Source organism: Cibotium barometz, chromosome 3, assembly GCF_041138505.1.
Source record: "Cibotium barometz isolate CiBa-2024 chromosome 3, ASM4113850v1, whole genome shotgun sequence".
In the NCBI taxonomy this organism is placed as follows: Eukaryota; Viridiplantae; Streptophyta; class Polypodiopsida; order Cyatheales; family Cibotiaceae; genus Cibotium; species Cibotium barometz.
In genome coordinates, this window is record NC_141048.1 from 38,417,719 (window position 1) to 38,432,237 (window position 14,519).

General features: G+C 40.4%; 1 pseudogene; it reads left to right on the forward strand.

Moving 5' to 3' along the window:
- Positions 1 to 7,232: 7,232 nt before the first annotated feature.
- Positions 7,233 to 7,562, forward strand: LOC147640039 (tubulin-folding cofactor E pseudogene; annotated as a pseudogene).
- Positions 7,563 to 14,519: the final 6,957 nt, after the last annotated feature.

Genomic DNA, 14,519 nt, shown 5'->3' on the forward strand with positions numbered 1-14,519 from the left:
CTGTGGGTGGGAAGAGAAGATTTAGTCTCCTTGGCTTTGTCAAAGCACAATGACAGGGTTCTATAGGCTTCAATGAAGTTCTCTATCACCTCAGTGTCCAACTTCAAAAACTCCTCTTTATGTTCATTTTCCACACATCGAGTATACCCCTAGCAGCTTCACAACCATCTGCTATAATTGTGAGGCAATAATCCTCCCTTAAAATATAAAGCTTTTGTATGTGGGAGAGAAGGATAAAATTCTTGCCATTTAGAAAGGAGGGCAGCCCAGGGATGACAAAGTTTGATTTGAAGTGCTCTCCATGCACAGATGATCCCTCTCATCAATAACAGTGGATGCCTTAAACTCTGCCATATCAAACCTTATGCTTAGAAGGCACCCCTCATCACCAGAAACTAGGTCCATAACCTCATCATCAGACTCAATCTTTGATAAATGAAGCTTCTAAACTTCCAGTTCATCCTTTGTGTAGTCCTCTTTGTCTGCATGAAGAAATAGATAAACAACAAATCCAAAGCAGTACTCAAAAACCTTGCACTTTTTTTTGTGCAGAGGGCAGTTGTGCAAGATAATTCTTTATCCTCGTATCTTCTGAATAGGCATCCCACCTTCCTCACATGCTCTTCTTTTCAAATGAGGATAGGGCAAAGCTAGACATGTGAACATATTGTGATGATCTCTCATTTATAATTTCTATACTAACCAATTTACTATATGCCTCCCACTCTTCCCCTAATATAGAGCCCGCCATGTCCTTAACAATATGTTCTAAATTAAAGGGCACATTGAATGTAGGCTCAACATCTAGAAGACATTCATCATGCCCAGCTCCCCTTAACAAATCGAATAGGTTTTCATTGGCACTAGGCTCATCTGTTACCTCTTCAAGTGTCTCTACATCTTCCAAAGGATCATAATAGTGAACCACCTGCTCCATGCTCGAATTATTGGCCATGGCACGAGGATGAAGAACCAACCAAAAGCGAAAAACACTGTTGCAGACAAAATAGGTAATATTTCTTGAGAATGACAAACATTTCGCATCTTTCAAAGATTCCATAAAAAAAGTTTAGTTTTTAACCTCTTTTTAAAAAGTGATCTACGCATGCGTACAACACTATCAAAAAACGATAATATTTTGGGCACTTTACACATTTCTTACAAAAATTGACATGAAAACAAGACTTCATTTTGAGATTATGATTGAAAATCTAACAATAAGTTTTCAAAAAACATGCCAAATAGAGACACTGTTTATTATTTCCATCTTCAATCCATTAAAAAAATGATACAACTATAAAAAGAAGTTAAATTTTTCTAAACATACAGCTTATGGCATAGTTATGGTTCCTCATAATCATTACTACACCATCACTAGTTGATGTGCCTTTCCCTGAGAAGGTAGACAAGGCATCCTCTTCTTCACTAATCCACAAATATTTTTTTTTCTTCTATGTGTACACTTGAAGCTTAGACTCCTTGGGTTATTTGCCATGTTAGAATGATTGAGGATGTGTTACAAAGTGCAACTATAAAAAACTATTTATATGATTATATTACAAAAGTATTATCTTGATACAATTATTATCTTAATTATAAAACCCTTATTTGGCTCTTGATGAGAGTAGTATTAAAATCCATTTTAAAGCTCTTGAGTATCACAATTTCTTAATTGATAATATATACTTTTTTTAAAAGAGTTCGTTACATACAGATGAATTTTAAAATATCATGAATAAGCTATTTAAAAGTTGTCTAATTTTGAAAAATAATTACACACTCATTTTTAAAGAAGATGTGTCCCTTAATGTGACAAAAAGGGGGTTCAATGGTAATTTTAGTTATTAAATGAGTTTAGAAAGCATAAAAAATCTCACTTTAAGAAACAAAAGTTTATACTTTTCAAAATACTTTTTTTTGTAAAATATCAGGCAGGGACACAGGTTTGAATCCTACGGGTTACTACACATGGTAAGGATATTTTAGCTACAACATTTGCGACCAACTTAATGCTGAGTAAGAACTTCTCAGCTATGAGTTAATGTTTTGCGTTCACTTGATACAAAACATCAACTTTTATGAAAATTTGATATTTTACATCAAGTTGATGTAAAACATCAACTTCATATGCAAAACATTAACTTTCTATGCAAAAGATCAACTTTTTTACAATACTTGATGTTTTGTATCAGCGTTATGCAAAACATTAACTTCCCACAAAACTTGATGTTTTGCATTAACTTTAATGCAAAACTTGATGTTTTGCATCAACTTTAATGCAAAACATCAAGTTTTGTGGAAAAGTAGATGTTTTGCATCAACTCAATGCAAAACATCAACTTTTTCACCTTCATGTTTTGCATCAAAAAACAGCACGTTGTCGTGCCACGGCACGTCTATGGTGTGAAACCATGCATGTGAGGCCATTAAATGCAAATCCAGATGCATGGGATTAAGTGCCTGTGTACATATGGGATGTATGGCGTGTGGAGGGTTTTGCTTTTGAGAGCGTCGCCAGGTGTATAGGTGAAATGGTTTGGCTTTGAGCTTGTTGGCCTGTCGGGTGAGAGGTCAGATGATGGAGATAATATCCGCTGCTTGGATGTTTGAATATGTGTGGGCGCGTTAAAAAATATAATGGGCACTCAAGGTCACATTTGAGATATGTGGAGCATGGGAGAAAAGGGCAATGAGGAGCCATGAACCTTGGACTGAGTGTGAAAAGAGAACATTGTGGCCATTTTTCAAAATGAATAAATAAATAAGAATAAACGTGGCCTTATTCTGGAAAGGTGGCGTGGAGGCAGTGAGCTGCTGCCGACGTGGAGTCTCGAAGGTTGGCGAAGGAATTGAAAGGGCTGGCAACCACGTGAAGTAAAAAGGGAGGAGAAAGACTGAGGGGTGGATACGGCTGGGAGCCGAAGGAGAGAGAGTGCCCCGCGTGTGTCTGTGTGGCGTGTGCAGCCACAGGCGTGAGAAGGCGCAGTTGTATGGGAGCCGCCTTGGAGTTGCTGGCGAAGACTGAGACGCCGCCCAGGTGCAGAGAAGGCTCCGTGTGAAGGCAAGTGGGGTCTCTCTTTTTTGTGAGGAGCAGCGCAGCTGCAGATAGAAAAAGGTTGAAGGGGGATGTAAATATGTTCAAGGATTCAAATGTCTTCGGCTCCTGAATCTGGAAAATAACTGCATTGAAGCATGGGAGGAACTTTTGAAGCTTTCAAGACTTGAAAGCTTGGAGCAGCTTCAAGTTGGTCATAATAAATTAAAACGCATCTTCTATCCGGTTGATATCGGAAAGAATGGCTGCACTTTCAAGCCTTTCATGTCTCTGCATTATCTGCTTTTTGCTGGAAATAGGATCGAAGACTGGGGTTCTGTGGATGCGCTGAATCAATTTCCTAACCTGAAGGAAGTTCGTCTCTCAGACAACCCCTTGACAGATTTGAATGCCGGTGGTGCTCCTCGATATCTCCTGTATTTGAGTTTGCTGTTACGGCCTTAAGCTGTCTTCGGTTTGGTAAGTCATAGAGCAGCGGTGGTCACTTGGTGCAGATAAGGCAATGGGAAAGGAAGGATTCAGAAATCAGATATGTGCACTATGTCATGAGCACCATGCCGACCAGTGACGTGGAAGAAAGAACAAATGCTCATCCAAGCTATAACACTAGTGTGTGTTGCACCTAGTGTTGGAGAGAAGGCCCCTTCTGTCAAGAAGCTTCCCTTGTCAACCACGATTGTGGCTGGCTGACGGCTGGCGACAAGCTATGATGATGATGAGTTCTCTTGCCATAAGCCTTGTATTATCAGAGTCGAAGATGAGTGTGTCTTGTATGAGTTGTGGAGACAATCGCATTGAATGTATGCCTGAGACAAGAGATTGAAATAATGCCATGCTATACTTTGTTCTATGAGAAGCTGAGAAGACATTTAATGCTTGGAATTTGAAAGCTACTCTCACAGCAAGAAGCCTCGCGCTTTCCCAGCGACACCACCCACGTCACGACATCTTTGGTGAACCCGACGTGAAACTGCTGGGGTGAGAGTACGTGGAGATGGCTAGCAAAATGGAGCATTTATATGCAGAGATGAAAGAGCTTGAAGAGCGGTTCAGGAAGATTGAAGAAGGAAAGCAAATTCAGGAAGAAGCGGTGGAAATTGCGGTGCAATTGGTATATAACAGGGTCAATATATTTGATGGTTACGATCCAGAAAGCTATCTAAGGTATTATGAGACAGAGATGAAGAATCAAGGGGTTCCAGAAAACATGATGATTGCATCTTTTGCATACCTTATAAGTCCTGATTTAAAGGATGAAGTGCTGGAACTAGCAGAGTATCACTCCAAACGATGGAGTGATTTTGCAGATGCACTTATTTATGCGAGTTCCAGGCATAATGTGAGCTGTGATAGTGTTCCAGCAACAATCAGAGCCAATTTAGAAGCGGTTGTTGATGCATGTCTTATGGAGGACAATCAATTGCTATTCAAGGCTGATACAGAGATTGTGGAGGCTGTTTATGGTAAATTGGGACTGCAAAAAGCCATTAGTGAGCAACAAGGCCTTCACAGTGCCAAAAGTGATGCTTTGCTCTACAGACTCATAAAGATGCAATGGGTGAACTGTGCAAGTATAATCTGTCTTCTTTGTTTGAAGGTGCAGACATACAGGGTTCTATGATCATACCAAATGATGTGTGTATGCCTATGCTTGAGGAGACACTTGATTCAGAGAGCTTCAGGACAGGTGCTCAAGACCCAATACACGAGGAAGAGGACATTGCTAATAGTTTCCTCTTGGGCTGTGAAGCATGTAAGCTGTGTAAACTTGAGGATTCTCATGACGAAAGTGCTCATTTGAAGGGTATTCCTCAGGTGTCGTATCATATGTGTGGAGAACAGCAGGAACCAATGCTTCTTGCTGAAAGCATGATTGCAGAGTTTGAAGATCTAAGACAAGAAGAAGATGCTATCATTACTGCATTCTTATCTGGTTATGATGCTTATAAGTAGGATGATGTACATGGATATGCAGATGGGCCACAAGTATGTGTGATTGATTTAGAGGGGGTGAGTGATATGGGTGATTCCAACAGTGATGTTGCTTCTGAAGCTGGTTGCCAAGGTTCTTTGGATTTGGGTTATTCTGGAATGCTAACAGGGTGTTCCAACAATAAACAGGGTGATGCTATGTCATCAGTGTCAGGGTTACCTTGCAACCACATTTGTGAGCAACAATCTCGAGCTTGGAAGCCTATTTATGATGATGATTTGGAGAGGGAAATTGAATCTGTCTTTTTGGATCATACAGGGTTCAATGACATACAGATTCAAGGGTACTCGGGTGAGGGACCCATAATTCTAAGCCCATCTGCAGACAGGTATCAAGAAATACTGGGAGATAACATGCAGGATATGCAAAGTGTGGTCACAGAGCCTCATGAGGCTGCATATGAGCAACCAAATGGATATAGCTATGGGGGTATGAATGTTCATGATAATCAACATGTGGGATTGCAAGATGATAATGGCTTCAATGCGATTGATCTTGAATTGGATGCTATCCTAGATGATGCATTGGATGATTTCATGATATATAATAGATCCCCATCAGCTTTGGGCTCTTCTATGCTTGATGCTAGTCAACTGTCGGTTGCAAGTGAGGATGTGCAGGTGTTATGTAAGCCAAATGATTGTGACAAGATTGATTCAGATCTGAAGGCTATTCTCGATGATGCCTTGTTCGACTTTGTATGTGTTGATGGTGTGGATGCTTTGCATACTTTGCAACGGCCTAAAGAAGAGGTATATAATAGCATAGAGGAAGCCAATGAAGACCATGCTTTTCCGTCTTTGGATGAGAAGAATGAATGTTTATCAGAGCTGGATCCAGGCAAGGTAGATTTGGATGGGATGTTACCAAATGTGTGTTCCATGCTGTTAATGCAGTTGTTATTTGGTGTGGCCATACAATATGTGGTGCAAAGGCTTCAAACATGGCCTGAGAAAAATTTTGAAGCAAATCATTTTGAAGAGCATCCCACTTTGAATGATGAGGGTAATTATGCATATGCAGAGAATCTAAGTGAGGATAGGGCTTCATATGGCACATATGCCAAAAGCGATTGGTATTTGATCCAGGTGGGAAAGCAGAACCATTCAGATGTGATTGCTAAGATATAAATATCTTGCAGGCTAGGGGGTAGGTTAAGATGTCGTGCTATGTTTCAACAAAGGATAACCCCTTGTGAGTGGCACTATGTATATTCTTCTACTGTTTCATGTTTACTAGGGTGATACCAACTGGGTCAGGTTTGACAGGGTTTAAGACGCCTAGTTGGATGCTTGTACATATACCAATGTTGGTGTGCAAATAATGCATGGACACTGAATTCCAGGACCTGTGTGGCACATACCAGAGGATGTGCAGGTTTAGAGGGGGCGGATGTCGTGCCACGGCACGTCTATGGTGTGAAACCATGCATGTGAGGCCATTAAATGCAAATCCAGATGCATGGGATTAAGTGCCTGTGTACATATGGGATGTATGGCGTGTGGAGGGTTTTGCTTTTGAGGGCGTCGCCAGGTGTATAGGTGAAATGGTTTGGCTTTGAGCTTGTTGGCCTATCGGGTGAGAGGTCAGATGATGGAGATAATATCCGCTGCTCGGATGTTTGAATATGTGTGGGCGCGTTAAAAAATATAATGGGCACTCAAGGTCACATTTGAGATATGTGGAGCATGGGAGAAAAGGGCAATGAGGAGCCATGAACCTTGGACTGAGTGTGAAAAGAGAACATTGTGGCCATTTTTCAAAATGAATAAATAAATAAGAATAAACGTGGCCTTATTCTGGAAAGGTGGCGTGGAGGCAGTGAGCTGCTGCCGACGTGGAGTCTCGAAGGTTGGCGAAGGAATTGAAAGGGCTGGCAACCACGTGAAGTAAAAAGGGAGGAGAAAGACTGAGGGGTGGATACGGCTGGGAGCCGAAGGAGAGAGAGTGCCCCGCGTGTGTCTGTGTGGCGTGTGCAGCCACAGGCGTGAGAAGGCGCAGTTGTATGGGAGCCGCCTTGGAGTTGCTGGCGAAGACTGAGACGCCGCCCAGGTGCAGAGAAGGCTCCGTGTGAAGGCAAGTGGGGTCTCTCTTTTTTGTGAGGAGCAGCGCAGCTACAGATAGAAAAAGGTTGAAGGGGGATGTAAATATGTTCAAAGATTCAAATGTCTTCGGCTCCTGAATATGGAAAATAACTGCATTGAAGCATGGGAGGAACTTTTGAAGCTTTCAAGACTTGAAAGCTTGGAGCAGCTTCAAGTTGGTCATAATAAATTAAAACGCATCTTCTATCCGGTTGATATCGGAAAGAATGGCTGCACTTTCAAGCCTTTCATGTCTCTGCATTATCTGCTTTTTGCTGGAAATAGGATCGAAGACTGGGGTTCTGTGGATGCGCTGAATCAATTTCCTAACCTGAAGGAAGTTCGTCTCTCAGACAACCCCTTGACAGATTTGAATGCCGGTGGTGCTCCTCGATATCTCCTGTATTTGAGTTTGCTGTTACGGCCTTAAGCTGTCTTCGGTTTGGTAAGTCATAGAGCAGCGGTGGTCACTTGGTGCAGATAAGGCAATGGGAAAGGAAGGATTCAGAAATCAGATATGTGCACTATGTCATGAGCACCATGCCGACCAGTGACGTGGAAGAAAGAACAAATGCTCATCCAAGCTATAACACTAGTGTGTGTTGCACCTAGTGTTGGAGAGAAGGCCCCTTCTGTCAAGAAGCTTCCCTTGTCAACCACGATTGTGGCTGGCTGACGGCTGGCGACAAGCTATGATGATGATGAGTTCTCTTGCCATAAGCCTTGTATTATCAGAGTCGAAGATGAGTGTGTCTTGTATGAGTTGTGGAGACAATCGCATTGAATGTATGCCTGAGACAAGAGATTGAAATAATGCCATGCTATACTTTGTTCTATGAGAAGCTGAGAAGACATTTAATGCTTGGAATTTGAAAGCTACTCTCACAGCAAGAAGCCTCGCGCTTTCCCAGCGACACCACCCACGTCACGACGTCTTATGGAAAAGTTGATGTTTTGCATCAACTTGATGTAAAACATCAACTTTTACACATAACTCGATGTTTTGCATCAAAGTTGATGCAAAACATTAACTCTACCACAAAACTTGATGTTTTACATCAAGTTTGAGATGATACCGGAGAAGAAAGTTGGAGGATCGGAGTTCGATTTTCACAAACGACCTGTTTTAGCAATTTCATCCACAATACCATGCTCAGATAACCTATTCCAAAAATTTTGAGTACCAACACAACCATGTTTCGATGCAATCTGCAGACGTCACAAAGCGATTTCCTACCTCAGCAAATTGCTTTGTGACGTCTACAAATTGCATCGAAACATAGTTGGGTTGGTACTCAAAATTTTTAGAATAGGGTGTCTGAGCATGCCTACGTGGACGGAATCACTAAAACAGGCCGTTTGTGAAAATCGACCTTGGATCGTGCTACTTTCTTCTCCGTAGCATTTGAAACTTGATGCAAAACATCAAGGTTTGTGGTAGAGTTGATGTTTTGCATCAACTTTGATGCAAAACATCGAGTTGTGTTAAAAAGTTGACGTTTTGCATCTACTTTGATGTAAAACATCCACTTTTAGGGGGTTATTTTTTAACTTTGAAATATTTTTACATTTTTTATGAGAATTATTTTTATTTTTATCACCAATAAATCTATAAAAGCTCATTCCAAATAGTAGATAGTAGCTAATAAAATCTCAAAAAAATTAAATTTTTTTTATAAATCATAGAATTAAAGAAACAATATGCCTAGGATAAGGTGATATAGGTAGAATATAGGTTTAGGGCTAAGGATGTGAAAAGCACATATGGTCGCAACCTTTGACTACAAATTTGAGAGGAGGTCATTAAAAAAATGTGTGTCTATGTAACCATGTAACCTTTGTATCATAAATAATATCGCTACATAGTAGATGCCAAAAATTCATGATGGCAGAAGAGTTAAATGAGATAATCTATGATGACCTATAATCCTTAAATTGGTTTTAATCCAGATGTGCAAGGCTCCATTGATTTTAAAAACCACAAGTCGATTGATTCGCCAATCTTGATTTTTGTTCTACAATTCAATTTTAAAGTTGAAGGAAGAACTATAAGCAAATACATGTGGTGGGACCATCTATGTCGAGGAGGGGGCTGCATGTGAGCCTAGACTCTACCATGCCTATGTGCAGTAGTATGCTCTCTAGCATAGGGGACCTTGATCTACCGTCATTGTGAAAGCTCCAATCTCTTCTCTACCACCATTCCAGAAGCCCTAAGCTCCTATCTTTTCTCTTTATACACAAAGACAATGTCGCGAGTAAATATTGCCTTTCTCAGCATCCTTCGCATGTCCTCTAAATAAGTATAACCAGAGTTTATTCTACACTACCCTTAGACATACCATCTCTTAACATCCTTCACATGTACTCTAAATAATTATAACTAGAGCTCATTCCTACACTAATCTTAGATATACCATCACCTACATTCATGATAATGGCTATCTGGATCAAACATCAACATATGCACACTATGAATTTTTGCCAGGCTGCAATTTCTTCATGCCACCCTTATTATCCATTTTGCATAACACGAATTTTCTTCATGAAAACAAATGCCTATGTGGGTCGAAATTTACACCCATAGTCTATATGATGTCTGCCTCTACAATTGTCCTATTGAAAAAATATATCAATTTTCTACTCTTTTAACCCTCCTCCTCCTGAACCTCCTACTCGAGATGCTCCTCCTCCCGATCCTCCTCCTAAACCTCCTGCCTTGGATCCTCCTCCTCTGATGGATCTAGAGGTGCCAATCGTCAGGGACTACGGGCTTCAAGGAGTAAGAGAACCGAATGAGGGTAGCCACCAGCTCGTCAACGCGCACCACAATAACATAATGTATCTATAAATGACACCAACGGCAACAACAACATCATATCAAACTATCCATTAAATGATAGAAACACTACATTATAAAAGAGTTCTTTACACCCAATAATTCCTAAACATTCGGGTGAGCCCACTACACATATCAATGAGCTCAACACGAGCTCTTATTTCTTGAGTGTAATAAATTAGTTGATTTTGTTTCCACTCAATGATGGACTCTACAATATGTCTATGCTTTATTCACGTCAGCTAGAGTTGTCCCGCCATGCACAAGTGTGCCCCGAACAAGCTCTACAACATATTGTTTTCTAAGAAGTGCTATGCGGTAAGCATCGTTATTATCTTCATATGTGCACACCAACACCATATCATATCATTTTTGACAATCTTATCAATGTCTTAGGTGTCTCCATTGAAAATAAACCTTTGTAAATTAATTACTTTGATTAAGCATTGATGGATTTTCCCATATAATAAACCATGACCAATAAGTTGCACTACTCTTGCACCTTATTGCTCACACTCTGTTCTCTCTCTCTCTCTCTCTCTCTCTCTCTCTCTCTCTCTCTCACACACACACACACACACACACACACACACACACACACACACAGTGACACACACACACACAAACATTCAAATAAGTGTCCATGTGTCCAGGGTGCCATGATGATCTACTTCAATGTTGATGTAAGCCCTGATTCTCATGATGGCTATGCTCTATGGAGGAGCGATTCTCTAAATGAAATGATGCGTTTAGCTTATATGTAATAATCCCACATGTGTCCAGGGTGCCATGATGATCTACTTCAATGTTGATGTAAGCCCTGATTCTCATGATGGCTATGCTCTATGGAGGAGCGATTCTCTAAATGAAATGATGCGTTTAGCTTATATGTAATAATCCCACATGTATGCACACTAGGTATACTCATCTGAGTATTAAAACCCATGTCGATGCCATCTGTAACATAAAAAATTGAGTTGTTGTAACTTTACAGTCCCCATGCCTCTCTTACCACACCTAGTTAATGGTTCTAGATGGGTCTAGAAACCTTGTTTTTACCTAGGTTTTGTCATCGCAATGATAGTCCAATATATTTACTAGATGGGTCTAGAAACCTTGTTTTTACCTAGGTTTTGTCATCGCGATGATAGTCCAATATATTTACTAGATGCTCGTGATGTTAGCTTACCAATTGTACTCCTATTATGGTTGTGCAGACCATGTGAAAATGATAACTTTGTGTGTTGTACACTACTAAGTGTAGCTTGTGTTAATCCCATTTTGGATTAACAAAGATGCTTCTCCATTTGAGGATATTAATAAGTGTTATATAAAGGCACTATAAAGGTTGTACATTATGAGATATTGGCTAGCCAAGGCTTTATTTAGTAAGTTTTAGGCGCCCAAGTGTGAATAAGGGCCACATGAATAAAAGGCAATTTCTCATAATGGAAATACAAAATCCCTCTTTGTACTATGAGATCTCTCCTTGTCTTTTGTGCGTGAGAGAGAGAGAGTGTCCTCTAGTGCATGTTCCTCTTCTATGCATGTGTATGGAAGAGTGAGAGGAAGATTGCCTTGGATTGTCATGTGAGCGACTTCGTGTGTGGTGACAGCATGGAGGTAGAGATTGGAGGAGTGGAGCTTCCAAAAGCGAGCTTGCAGAGCCTAAAGCGACGTGAGCTTGAAGCATTGGTAAGTACCTAATGATGATAGTTATTATCTATTGATTCTTCCAACTATGGATGTGTGGAGTTCCCTCTTGGGAGGTGCAGTAGCCCATAACGCTTTTGGTGCCATTGCCAAGGAAACACCTTTTTTTCTTTCATCCTCTTAGAGCTCTAGCTCCCATTATGGAAAATTCACTATTGCCTTTGCATTTTGAAGGTGCATTATAAAAAACTATGTAGATAAGGTTTGTATGGAGGAAGAGAAGAAATTAGAGTAGTTGTGGAAAATCATTTGTTTGCAAGTGTGGGTCAGTACTTAGTATTGCCTAGAGGAAAGCTACACTTGGTTTTTATTTCAATTTTGTTATTTTTGTCACCAATTTTGCTACCTTGAGCTAGCAGTTGGTGATACGCTTTGTTCTGTTTTTTCCAAAGAAAAATCACAAAAACTGGACGATAAGGAGCCATTGGTTGTGCTGGTGACTTTCATTGCATTGCAATTGCTGGCACAACCTTTCTCAATGTTTTGGATAGGAAAATCACACTCTAAACATCATTCTGTTGACTCGACTGTTCACACGTAAAAGTGTCGGAAGTAGTTCACAGTGTGAACTGTAGTCTGCTACTTCACGACATGAAACACTTTTCGCAATCAGCGCCAAAAATTTTACGATCGCCTTACTAAGGTTAGGGTGCCTTATCCTAACACGTTTGACACAAAGAAACGAAAAAATATTGTCTCGTGAGATTACAGCGAAATACCTCACGCATGAGACACATTCTAGTTCACGATGTGAAACACAGTCTGCTAGTTCACGGAGACCTGCTATTTCACGAGATGAGAAAAGTCTTGTTCACCGATTAAGGAATTGTCCGACCAAGGTAAGAAAGGTTCATAAGTGCTTCATAGGAGTCGCCCTGACTCGAATTACTACAATTCTAAGATGAGATTTTGAAGTGTGAAACATGAGTGGTTCACGGCGTGAAACATAATTTACAACATGAGACACGTGAACTATAGTCTGCTAGTTCATGGAGATCTACGGTTTCACAAATGAGAAGAGTCAGTTTAACAAAAAACCAAGCATAGCGGTTTGAGTAGTGAATTAGCTTGTTGCCAATACACATCCTATAGAAAACTTTGATGCATCGATGTGCACATGGAATATAAGATCCCAGATGGGTGGTCTCAAAGTTGGTGCATTAGGTTGGGAGGTTCACCTAAAAATATGTAAGTGTAGAACGTGAGTTCATGATTGAGGAGGGATATATTAACTTAAAAAATTTACAAAATTACATTTACAAGAGGGATTTTTAAAACCAATTTTGAAAAAAAAACATAAGTTAAGCTTCTATGGGTAGGCTCTATGCATAGGCTTTATGCATAAGGCTCTTTGGGTAGGCTTTATGCATAAGGCTTATGCAAGCTCTATGCCATAGAGCTTTATGCATGAGGCTTATGCAATCTCTATGCATAAAGTTTTATGTATAGGGCTCTATGCGTAGGCTTTATGCATAGTTCTATGCATAAAGCTTTATTCTCATCATAAGGCTCTATGCGTACGCTTTCAAGTTTCTACATAAGGCTCTATGCATAGAGCTTTATGCATAAGGCTCTATGAAATCTCTATGCATAAGGCTCTATGGGTAGGCTTTATTGATAAGGCTCTATGCGTAGAGCTTAAGGCATAAGGCTCTTGTAAGCTCTATGCATAAAGCTTACGCATACAGCCTTATGCATAAGACTCTAAGCATATGCTCTATGTATAGAGCTTTATACATAAGGATCTACACTTAATCAAACTACTCATGCGACAATCAACCACGATAAATGACCACATTTGGCCACACTTAGCGCACAAGAACAATTACTCTATGGTACGAATATATTGGTCTGGCATTTAATCACGGGTGTTCACCATAGCCTCTCATCCCATGATGCAACTCTTGCGGAGAATAGAGACGTTGCAAATTGCTTGTGATTTCTGCATTTTACAAGGATTTTTGTGACCAGAGGAACGTGTAGCTAGCTCGGACCAGCCTCACATTTTGTGAAGGGCCCATTATTTCTTTGAAATTGGCGCTTCAAATTGTGGCCACGAAAGAAAGGCAAGCACTCTCAATTCGGTTAGCGACTTGATCAGCGCCAACTTTGAACCGTCCGCGCCGCCGTCGTCATGATGATCAAAGCAGCTGAGTAAACACAATAGCGCAAATTTTGGAGCGCATTCCTTTGTGTTAATTCTAACATGATCCCCTTTCCCAGCTCCACTGCATTTCGAAGTTGATCGCCTTGGCCTTTACGTCGTGCTTCCGAACGTCTAGGACCAAGCCACATCTAGAAGTCTTAGATATCATTGGGTTGTCAAGATGGCTAATGGGACTATGGTCAATCATATCGATATGTTATAAGATTTAAAGATTAGGGTTCTTAAACATTGGGTTAAACATACTTTCATTATTATGGACTTTTCCAAAGAACTCAAATCATATGAGATGATCTTAGAATGCCCCTTTATGAGAGAGGAAAAGATGGTGCATAACTAGTCTAAGAACCATGTCTACCTCCAATTCGATGATTCCATCATCAAGGTTGATCTTGTGACTGGCCATGTGCATCCTATGGGTAGTGGAGGACTATTTGAAAATCATTCGGACATCGCTCCTGATTCAGCCCCCATTGCAATAATGTTCTACTTGCATAGCAGAGAGCAATGTAGGGGAGAAATCACCATATAAGGATGCTGAAAACAAGCTATTGAGCGTGAATATTATATAAATTGAATACATATGATGGCTAAAATCGATAGTTAGGGAACCAAAGGATCTACATAGATCACCCCAAGGTTATGCCACTACGAAGTATTCATGCTCTATA